Source organism: Schistocerca gregaria, chromosome 2 (genome assembly GCF_023897955.1).
Source record: "Schistocerca gregaria isolate iqSchGreg1 chromosome 2, iqSchGreg1.2, whole genome shotgun sequence".
NCBI lineage: Eukaryota > Metazoa > Arthropoda > Insecta > Orthoptera > Acrididae > Schistocerca > Schistocerca gregaria.
Window position 1 is genome coordinate 764,040,910 of NC_064921.1, and position 12,593 is coordinate 764,053,502.

Here is a 12,593-nt window from a genome sequence, read left to right on the forward strand (position 1 = left end):
CAAATACAGGTCCTGCATCGTCTGGATGGGAATTTTATGTCATTCTTCTTGCAAAATAGTGGCAATTTCAGGCAACGGTGATGGATGTGGGCAGCAATCAGACACCGTTCTGTCTAAGGTAGACCGCAATGGCTTAATAATACTGAGATATGAAGACTGCGATGCTTAGGGGAGATGCGACAGTTCATTCTCTTACTCACAAAACAGTCCTCGACGATGTGAGCTGTATGAACGGGGCCCTCTCATCTTCCAACACGGCATCACCACTGGGGAGCAAACATTGTGCAGCCGGATTCCGGATAGCCGGACGGAGTGGCCGTGCGGTTCTAGGCGCTACAGTCTGGAACCGCGTGACCGCTACGGTCGCAGGTTCGAATCCTTCCTCGGGCATGGATGTGTGTGATGTCCTTAGGTTAGTTAGGTTTAAATAGTTCTAAGTTCTAGGGGACTGATGACCTCAGAAGTTAAGTCCCATAGTGCTCAGAGCCATCTTTTTGGACTCGGTCAGCGAAAATGGTCACATAATACTTCGCAGTAATGCGACCTTGCAGAGTAGCCATGAAGCCCATGGAATACCACGACATGGCTGCCCTTGTCATCACCGAATCACCGCCATGTCTCACTCTTAGGATGTAAACTCGGCCAAAAGTTGGACACAGTATGAAACAAGACTCATCCGTCCAAATGACATTCTTCCATTGCTCCATAGTCCAGGTTTTATGACCTCGGCACCACGTTTTCCTTTTACGGACAGGTCCACCGCTGATGAGTGGTTCTGGAATTCCAGCTCGCCCTGCAATTCATCTACATCTACATGATTACTCTGCAATTCACATTTAAGTGCTTGGCAGAGGGTTCATCGAACCACAGTTCCCTGCTAATGAAGCTTCCTTCGTGTTGTTTTGGTGCTTACGGGGCTCGAAAGTGCGACAGTCAGTTCTTCAAGTTCTTCAGTGACTTGTGCAGCTGTCGACCTCATATGTTTCGTCACATTCCTCTTCAATGACCGTCTGTCACAATCACTCGAGGCACACTTCCATTCGCCTTGTGGCTTAGCGGACGACATATTTCCGCTTTTGCAGTGTAAATGCCTCTTGGAAACCAAGTTCGAATTCACTTGTCTTCGACACAAAGAGTTCACAAGTACAGACAACACTGTTCTGCGAACGGCTGACACTTGCAACTTATTGAGGACATTGTACTTGAGCCGTCAGTGGTCAAATAAAACAGCGCCACCTGCAGGCTTGACTATCATCTACACATATGTTCAAGCACGCTTTTCTCTCGGTGTTTCCAAATCTTTGTCGAAACACTGTACCTCGCATTTGAGCATTGGTCTCCAAGGTCGCCGAATTTCACGACTTGTGAATCTTTCTTGTGGTGGTTTGTGAAAGTTCGCGTGTGTTTCTCATTTGAAAACTCTGGATGAACGTTGACGCCGCATAACAACAGCAGTGAATGCAGTAACGCAATACGTGCTCCCATAAATATGGGACAAATTGGACTATCGTTTGAGGCGCCATGTCACGAATTGCGTGGCCCTCCCGCCGGAGGTTGGAGTCCTCCCTCGGGCATGGGTGGGTGTGTTGTTCTCAGCATGAGTTAGTTTAAATCTAGGGACCGGTGACCTCAGCAGTTTGCTTCCTTAGGCATTCACACACATTTGAACATTTGGGCTATCGTCTGGATGTTTATTGAGAGTCTGGTGAAGGACACGTTAAACATTAGGGAAAGGTATATGAAAACTTTGATCCTAAGGCTACTCCAAGGTTGTAATATATATATATATATATATGGGGGGCGTGTGTGTGTGTGTGTGTGTGTGTGTGTGTGTGTGTGTGTGTGTGTGTGTGTCTGTGTGTGTATGGGGGTAAACTTTTAAAATCGAATGGTTATTTTGAAAATAAAAAAATATGTTTGTAGTTCTACGTGAAAGTCAAAATTTATACTGATCTGCTGTCTTCGATTGCGTACAAGATAGTCTCATGAGAAAGGATGACTCTTTTTGAAAGACCCTGAATCGATGCCCATGGTCAATTCCTCAACCTCTGATAGTCTCAATATTCTTTATTCATTCGATAGTTGCAGTGCTTAATGCCTTAAAAGAATAACGACAGCAGACTGTCGCTTACTGGGTTTTATAGCAGACGCTCATCTTCGTGGTCCGTCCTCAGATTGGTCACCGACTCGTGGTACACAGGCACCATCATACCAGCACTCCTGACAATACGATGGAAACAACATCGATCTCCACGCGTCGCACAGTTATACGTATTCGAGATTCCAGCAGAGATCCTCTCTGTCACTGAGCGCCAGGAGGTGTCAACAGAGCTTAAAAACGACTCTTGTGGTGAAGCACACATACCGACTGCAGACTCAGAGTATCTCCGACCATTCTGGTACAAACAAATGCTTATACGAAAAAGTTTCAGTTTTGGCCGATAAATACGCACCAGTGTGCCTCACATCTGAAATTTCAAATTACTATCGTTACAAGAGTAACAGAGTCATTGGACAGAATGAGACTTTTTGCAGGCAGATCGAAATATGACCTACCACTGGGGATTTATGGAAGAAAGTGTCTTTTTAAAACATACACAAGAACACACAAGTCATCACTGGTGCAGAGACCGTTAGTTCGCAGCGGCAGGTAGTCCGGAAGAGCGCCCACTCGCTGAGGTGCCGTGTTCCAAAAAATGATTTACCAGCGTACAATTTTTTCAAACACTTTGCCACAATTGCTTCAGGGAGCTCTAGAACCGTAGACGCTTGGATAAAACGGTCAGTAAAGTAGTTGAAACATATTTTCTACATTGTCTGAAACATATTTTTATTAAAAAAAAGACCACTGTCCCCTTATTCTGACTAATTCATAAAAGATTATTAAAGATTTTCCCACTGAGAGTCGAAACTTTATCCCATTAATGGAACACAATTTCGTAATCTGAGATTTAATTACAAGTGAAAGTCGGAGACAATAATTATTTATGGCTATTTTATCTCACAACATTTCCATTTCTTCCAACCCCAGCTTTCCCGTCGATAAACGCTAATGTTGTTTAATAGGCGTAATGTGTTCCAGATACGCAGTTCAACGATAAAACTTTTCTGTTCCTGAATTTATAGAATTGTTTCTGGACAAAAACAACTCTCCTTTTTACTTCTTTAAAACACCTGTGGTCTTCTGTAATGTAACTGAATAGCTAACAGGACTGTTGTAGGTGTTCAGACATGGAGGTGCTGCGTACTACGTTTGTCTGGGCAGTACTCTTTTTTGAGTGAACCCTTGACATATTGTTACACTGAATAATCTAACTACACTTCTGATCGTTGACATTGCAACACCAATGTGTTGCAATGTCGTGTATATACAGCATTGTACGAAGAAAACATACTTAAATCTCGAGAATATTTGGATGTATTGAGGGCACGAACTTTTACGCTCAGAACTGCCAAATCAGGCAGAAACTACGTGTGTAAGCTGACTGGGCATTCGGTAAGGCTGAGCTTGGATGACAGGTCTGGGTATGTCATTATCTGGTCGTCAGTTGTAGTGGCTAGTGAGCGGTGGCGTCTCAGATTCTCGATAACCGTGTCCAGATCTGCCAAATAGCTGAAAGAATTGAAAATAAGTACAAGCGATGGCGGCAGTTCAACATCCTCCTTTGGGGATATGTTAAGGCAGCACTGGCAACATCCATATCATGGAGATATCGAAGATAGGGCACAGCCACTGATCTTATTCCGTCAAAAATGAAGCGTCTGCTGTGGTATTACAGACAGTGCGAACAAGAAGTCATCGTGTTGTGTATCCAGTGGCACTACATACCGTTATCCAGGTGCTAGACCTGTATAACGATGATGGATACGGATGCGTCCATCATGACGTATGCAAACCTGGGCTTCCCCTGAAAGGAGGACGTACCGTATCTCTTATTTCCAGTGTCGTCGTTGGCTGAACCAATCTCGGCGAGCCTCTTCTTCCATCCGCGTCAAGGAATGTCGCGATAATGTCCGTCGTGATGACAGCCCGTGGTGCCCTGGCTTTGTTGCACTTTCCTTTCAAAAATTTGTGTTGCTGCAAGCTAACCCATATCCCAACTCAACGTACGTGATATGGTTGTATGTTCCTGAATGGCTCGGGGAACAATATACTATCTGATCACATGTGTATGAACACCAGTGTACGAGGTGCACATTAATAAAACCTACAAGCTGAAGGGACGGGTTCCTGACTGGAAATAGAAGAAAAAATGTCCTATGAACATGTGTCCGGAAATGGACGGTGTGCGTACAAAGACAACAAATCGTCCTGTAACACAGTACAGAACTCCATCGCATCCACGTCACGACAGATATTCAAAGTGGACCTCATGGAATTTCAAGTGATAGGGATAGTGGTGGTTGTCGTGCAGGTCTTACACCACGTTCGCAGGCCATTTGCCTGGAGCGTGTACAGTCCGCCGTCTACTGCACGTTCATTTGTCTGAAAGGAGCCATATTCACACAAACACCCAAAAAGAGCTTGAAAAGTTGGTGATATTTTTGATGTCTGTGAGGGTACTTCTTTTGATAAAGCCTGCTGCTTCTCGACTGTTTCCATCTGCTTGGCCGTACACAAACACTTCTCGGCTTGTTCCCGACGTGAATATCGGACCATTCTCCTGCTTACACTACGCTGCGTCAATCACACAATCTGCAACACACAAGCAACACACGCCGAGTGGTGAAAGGAACTGTCGTCCGTCAGCGCCATCTGCTGTGGTAACCATACATTTCCGGACACATTTTCAAAGGAACTTTTTTCCTCCATTCCCAGTCAGGAATCGGCCCAGTGAACTCTAACGTGGACTGGTCATCGGATGTCGCCTGAGTAACAATTCCATCACCTACATTTCGACCCTTTTAATGCTGACCAAGTGTGTTGTTGGTGATGTGACTGTGAAGTGGAAACGCGAAGGAAGAATCACGGCTACACCAAGGACAGGTAGACATCATATACTGGCGGACACGGATAGTTGAGTGTTGCAGAGGATGGTTGTAAAACTCGCATGAGACTGACGGAAGGTCACTCGGGAGTTTTTTATTTATTTATTTATTTACATGTCAAGTTCCGTAGGACCAAACTGAGGAGCAAATCTCAAAGGTCATGGAATATGTCAGTACATGAAATTACAACTTAAAAGTAATAAGAGATAAAAGTAAAATGTTTATGAACCCAGAAGTCCATCCGTAAGTTTAAGTAAACGCAATCAACAATACAACATAAGAATACGCTTAATTTTTCAAGGAACTACTCGATAGATAGAAGGAGAGACACATGTGGAATATTTTCAGTTTCGATTTGAAAGTGCGTGGCTTAATGCTAAGATTATTGAATTCTTGTGGTAGCTTATTGAGAATAGATGCAGCAGTATACTGCACAACTTTGTGCACAAGAACTAAGGAAGTCCGATCCAAATGCAGGTTTGATTTCTGCCAAGTATCAACTGAGTGAAAGCTGCTTATTCGTGGAAATAAGCTGATATTGTCGACAAGAAATGACAGTAAAGAATATATATATTGAGAAGCCAATGTCAAAATACCCAGCCTAGTGAACAGGGGTCGTCAAGAGGTTCGCGAACTTACAACACTTAATGCACAAACCGCCCGTTTCTGAGACAAAAATATCCTTTTAGAATGGAAAGAGTTGCCCCAAAATATAATAGCATACTACATAAGTGATGAAAATAAGCAAAGTAGACTAATTTTCGTGTCGAAGGATCACTTACTTCAGATACCGTTCGAATAGTGAAAGTGGCAGCATTAAGGCTTTGAACAAGATCCTTAATGTGGAGTTTCCACAACAATTTACTATATATCAGAAGACCTAGGAATTTGAACTGTTCAGTTTCACTAATCATATGTCCATTCTGTGAAATTTAAACGTTGTGTTTTGTTCAATTGTATGTTAGGAACTGCAAAAACTGAGTCTTACTGTGATTTAGCTTAGTTTATTTTCTACAAGCCACGGACTTATGACATGAACTGCAATATTTGAAACCGAGTCAATGTTGCACACAACATCCTTTACTACCTAGCTAATATCATCAGCAAAAAAAAAAAAAAAAAAATGGTTCAAATGGCTCTGAGCACTATGGGACTCAACAGCTGTGGTCATTAGTCCCCTAGAACTTAGAACTACTAAAACCTAACTAACCTAAGGACATCACACACATCCATTCCCGAGGCAGGATTCGAACCTGCGACCGTAGCAGTCGCGCGGCTCCGGACTGCGCGCCTAGAACCGCGAGACGACCGCGGCCGGCTGTCATCAGCAATCAGAAATATTTTACAGTTACCTAGAATACTAGAGGGCATATCATTTATATAAATAAGGAACATGAGTGGCCCCAACATTGATTCCTGGGGCACCTCCCACTTGACTGTACCCCACTCAGACCCCACATCACAGTCACTCTCAACACTGTGAATAATGACCCTTTGCTGTCTGTTGCTAAAATAAGAGGTGAACCAATTGTGAGCTACTCCCCATATTCTGTAATGTTCCTACTTCTGCAGCAATATTTTGTGATCAATACAATCATCTGCAGCAATATTTTGTGATCAATACAATCAAACATCTTAGTTAAAATGCCTAGCGTTCGAAACCTTTTGTTTAACCCATTCAGTAACCGCACAGAGAAAAGAGAATATAGCGTTTTCGATTGTTGAACGGCTTCTAAAGCCGAACAGTATATTTGATAGCAAATTATGTGGTTTGAAATGATCAATTATCCTTACATACACAGCCTTTTCAATAACTTTTAGCAAACAGTAATGGTATAGAAATAGGTCTAAAATTGTCTACATTATCCCTTTCTCCCTTTTTATAAAGCGGCTTTACTACTGAGTACTTTAATCGTTCAGTAAGGTGACCATTATTAACGGAAAAATTACAAATATTGCTACATACAGGGCTAATATGTGCAGCAAAGCAGATTAATATTCTGCTAGGCACTCCATCATATCAATGGGAGTCCTTAGTCTTCACTGACTTAATTATTGACTCAGTCTTCCCCTTGTCTGTATCACGGAGGATTATTTCAGACATCAATCTCGGGAAAGCATTTGCCAAGAGAGTTATATGGTTCCCTGTAGAAACTAAATTTTTATTTAATTCACCAGCAACGCACAGAAAATTATGTTAAATACTGTACATATATCTGATTTATCAGTAACAAAAATATTTGTACTACGGACTGACTTTATACCGTCGATCTTTTGCGGCTGAACAGACACTTCTTTCACAACTGACCATATGGTTTTAATTTTATTCTTTGAATTAGCTATACTATTTTCATACCACACACTCTTGCCCTTCCTGATAACATTTTGAAGCAGCTTACAGTAATGTTTCTAATGCACTGTTGTATCTTGATTGTGACTACTTCTAACATTTTGATATAATTCCCTCTTTGTTCTACATGATATCCTTATCCCACCCAGCTGCCTTTTACTGCTAGTACCCCGTTTAGAACGTTCTAATCGAAAGCAACTCCCAAAGAGCATGAGAAATGTGTTAAGGGAAGTATTGTATTTGTCATCTGTGTTATCAGCACAATAAACATCCTGCCACTCTTTTTCCTTGACGAGGTTTAAAAAACTGTCTGTTGCCATTGGATTAACTTTCCTACATAGTTTGTAATTATATGTGGTATTTGATTGAGTACAAAAGCTTTTTAGAGTCAAAATTTTAGCATCATGGTCTGAGAGGCCACTCACCCTTCTACTAACAGAATGCCCATCTCGTAATAAAGAAAGAATAAAAATATTGTCTATGGCTGTGCTACTGTTCCCCTGCACTCTAGTTCTGCATCAGATCATACGAATTTAGGAGATCTACCAACATCCTTTTTCTTGCACAATCGTATACGTAATTACTATTGAAGTCACCACATATAACCAATCTCTGGTACCTCTTATAAACTGAATCAAGAACCCTATCTAGCTCTAGCAGAAATGCTCTGAAATCAGAGTTTGGGGGCCTATAAACAACAATAATGAGAAGTTTAGTTTCACTTAATTCAGCTACCCTGCACAACATTCAAATTCCTGTTCAGTGCAGTGCGTGACACGTCTGCGGACTCAAATGGAATACTGTTTTTTTTTTTTTTTTTTTTTTTTTTTTTACGTAAATAGCCACTCCCTCACTCCGCAAGGAACTCCTTGAAAAGCAGCCAGCTAATCTGTACCCTGCTAAATTAAGCCTCTGAATTGTCGAATTATCTAAGTGGTGCCCCATTATACCAATAATTTCAGAGTCAACACCTATAAGCAATTCACTACCTCTATCTCTAATACCTCATATTTTGATGAAATTTGCTAAATCCTTCTCTACTGGGAAACATAATGTCCTCTGAAAGTGATTCCTTAGTCAGAGGAACTTCCTTTAAGCAGGTGCACCTATCAGCTGACTTCAATCTAAAGAAGGTGAAGCTCTAACACCAACTAATAAAGGAATTTTCCCATGAGTGATCCGACCACCAACCAATGCACTGTCAGCTATAAACTTTGCCACCCTTCCCTCATCACACCTATTGAGGCGCAGACCATGCCTAGTGAAACACGATCTACTGATAGATCCAACTGGCACCACTGAAATGTGACCCTAGCCCTCTGCCAACAGCACCCTCCCAAGCCCCATGTTAACGCGCCTAACAGCCACATTAAGAGGATGCCGATCATTGCACTAAATGCACATTACTGCCACCAGTTTGAGTAGCTATCTTTACCATGTCACCACCTACGCCATATTCCCCGTCCCTATCAAGACTGTTCTCTGCTCCACGCATTATCACTACCTGATCCTCCTTCGTAAAATTCCTACGTAGCTCCCTTATGCTCTTAGTCACCTGAGCCAACCCTGCACTATGCTTCACAACGCTGGTGACCTGGTACTCACTTCCCAATACTTCCTGCAACTGCTGGCCCACACCTCTACCGTGCCAACTACCTAGCAGCAGAACCTTCTTCTTTTTGTTAGACTTTGCAACTGACTTAGGGCTGCTAACTGCTGAAGACTGCTGCATGTTTCCTACACCTACAGCTACAAGAGGCTCCTCTCCACTCATCTCAGACAGTTGGTAAAATCTATTACGTATACGCAAAGTACAACTGTCTGAATAGATCCTGCTCCTAGCTGCCATCTTGCCAACTGCCAGTTTCCATTCCATAGCACCCTTCACCCTCCTCAACCTAACTAGTTCCTCCTTTGCGTGTTGTAAGTGCAGCTGAAAGGCACAGATGTTACGCTCCTGCTCCTCTATAAACTTATTTCTGCTGCAGATTCTGCATTCCCAGGAGAGGACCCCGCTAGAATTCCCACTGGCTTCCCCACTGTTCCAGCGTGTTAACCAGCAGTCCAGCTGGCACAATGAATATACGTAGAGAGTTAAAAACAACGAGTTATAATGGTCCAGCAGCTCACCGTCAGCCACATACACTCCTGGAAATGGAAAAAAGAACACATTGACACCGGTGTGTCAGACCCACCATACTCGCTCCGGACACTGCGAGAGGGCTGTACAAGCAATGATCACACGCACGGCACAGCGGACACACCAGGAACCGCGGTGTTGGCCGTCGAATGGCGCTAGCTGCGCAGCATTTGTGCACCGCCGCCGTCAGTGTCAGCCAGTTTGCCGTGGCATACGGAGCTCCATCGCAGTCTTTAACACTGGTAGCATGCCGCGACAGCGTGGACGTGAACCGTATGTGCAGTTGACGGAGGGCGTATAGTGGGCATGCGGGAGGCCGGGTGGACGTACTGCCGAATTGCTCAACACGTGGGGCGTGAGGTCTCCACAGTACATCGATGTTGTCGCCAGTGGTCGCGGAAGGTGCACGTGCCCGTCGACCTGGGACCGGACCGCAGCGACGCACGGATGCATGCCAAGACCGTAGGATCCTACGCAGTGCCGTAGGGGACCGCACCGCCACTTCCCAGCAAATTAGGGACACTATTGCTCCTGGGGTATCGGCGAGGACCATTCGCAACCGTCTCCATGAAGCTGGGCTACGGTCCCGCACACCGTTAGACCGTCTTCCGCTCACGCCCCAACATCGTGCAGCCCGCCTCCAGTGGTATCGCGACAGGCGTGAATGGAGGGATGAATGGAGACGTGTCGTCTTCAGCGATGAGAGTCGCTTCTGCCTTGGTGCCAATGATGCTCGTATGCGTGTTTGGCGCCGTGCAGATGAGAGCCACAATCAGGACTGCATACGACCGAGGCACACAGGGCCAACACCCGACATCATGGTGTGGGGCGCGATCTCCTACACTGGCCGTACACCTCTGGTGATCGTCGAGGGGACACTGAATAGTGCACGGTACATCCAAACCGTCATCGAACCCATCGTTCTACCATTCCTAGACCGGCAAGGGAACTTGCTGTTCCAACAGGACAATGCACGTCCGCATGTATCCCGTGCCACCCAACGTGCTCTAGAAGGTGTAAGTCAAGTACCATGGCCAGCAAGATCTCCGGATCTGTCCCCCATTGAGCATGTTTGGGACTGGATGAAGCGTCGTCTCACGCGTTCTGCACGTCCAGCACGAACGCTGGTCCAACTGAGGCGCCAGGTGGAAATGGCATGGCAAGCCGTTCCACAGGACTACATCCAGCATCTCTACGATCGTCTCCATGGGAGAATAGCCGCCTGCATTGCTGCGAAAGGTGGATATACACTGTACTAGTGCCGACATTGTGCATGGTCTGTTGCCTGTGTCTATGTGCCTGTGGTTCTGTCAGTGTGATCATGTGATGTATCTGACCCCAGGAATGTGTCAATAAAGTTTCCCCTTCCTGGGACAATGAATTCACGGTGTTCTTATTTCAATTTCCAGGAGTGTATTTCTGTACTGAATTTTAAGCGACGATTGCAGTAGTGTAAAGAAAGACACCACAGTGCAGCGGATGACTGGAATTGAGTGATTTAGAGTGATAAATCAGGCAATACTCTGTAGCAATGAGATAGGTGGGCTTGGACTTAACGAATGCCTGGTGAGCGTAACAAGCCATCCCGTGTACTGCGAACAGTGAAGTACGTAGGAGGTGTTGTCACAGGATGGGCTGTTTTTTTTGGTTAGGGTGCGGTGGCATCATTGCTCTTAAGAAAATCTAGAATGCGAAGGGTTATGAAAACGTTATACAGTAATGGGTGCTGCATACAGTAGAATAGTTCAAAGACGATGATCATATCAACATGACAGTGCACCTTGTCATGAAGCAGCAGCTGTGAGGCAATTCTTTCTGGTCATAACATCCCTCAAGTAGCCTCTCTTGCCCATAGTCCTAACCTGGACCCAATGGAACACCTCTGTGGTGAGTTAGAATGTCCACCTCGCTTCAGACGCAAGCGTCCATCGTCACTGCCTTCTCTGCTGTTCCCCCACAGACATTCAGCCATCGCGCTGAAAGTGTCCTCACCAGAGGTCTAGCCTTCATAAAGACGAAGGGTGGACACACTCCATATTATTTCCCACTAATACGTATCACGATAAATTTCGTCAGATGTACGTGTCAGTCTTCTCATGCTCTAGGTGTGTGGGGGCATTTAGATTTTTGGTAACTTTTGACTGTGCCTCTCCTGAAGCATCTATTCGATATATTCCTAATGGTCATAGCACCTCGATCCCGGTGAGCAGCAGCGTTGACGAATGACAAACCAGAGTCTCGGTAGGCCGCTGTCCCGCCGCTGTCGAATTTCCACACGAGATGGACGTTTCTCCTTCTTACACGAGGAATGAAACAGCTGTCTCACAAACAACCACCTCCAGATGCAATTTATGAATGAGAAATCCGTTGTGTTATCTTTCCTTACACACTACTGGCCACTACACCACGAAGATGACCCGAAATTTAATCGACAGGAAGAAGATGCTGTGATATGCAGATGATTAGCTTTTCAGAGCATTCACACAAGTTTGGTGCGGGTGGCGACTCCTACAACGTGCTGACATGAAGAAAGCTACCAGCCGATTTCTCATACACAAACAGCGGTTGACCGGCGTTGCCTGGTGAAACGTTGTCCTCATGCCTCGTGTAAGGAGAAGAAATGTGTACCATCACCTTTCCGGCTTTGATAAAGGTCTGATTGTAGCCTACCGCGATTGCGGTTTATGGTATCGCGACATTGCTGCTCACGTTGGTCGAGATCCAATGACTGTTAGCAGAATATGGAATCGGTGGGTTCAGGAGGGTAATACGGAACGCCGTGCTGGATCCCAACTGCCTCGTATTATTAGCAGTCGAGATGACAGGCATCTTATCCGCTTGGCTGTAACGGATCGTGCAGCCACATCTCGATCCCTGAGTCAACAGATGGGGACGTTTGCAAGACAACAACCATCTGCACGAACAGTTCGACGACGTTTGCAGCAGCATGGACTATCAGCTCAGAGACCATGGCTGCGGTTATTCTTGATGCTGCATCACAGACAGGAGCACCTGCGATGATGTACTCAACGATGAACCTGGGTGCACGAATGGCGAAACGTCATTTTTTCGGATGAATCCAGGTTCTGTTTACAGCATCATAATGGTCGCATC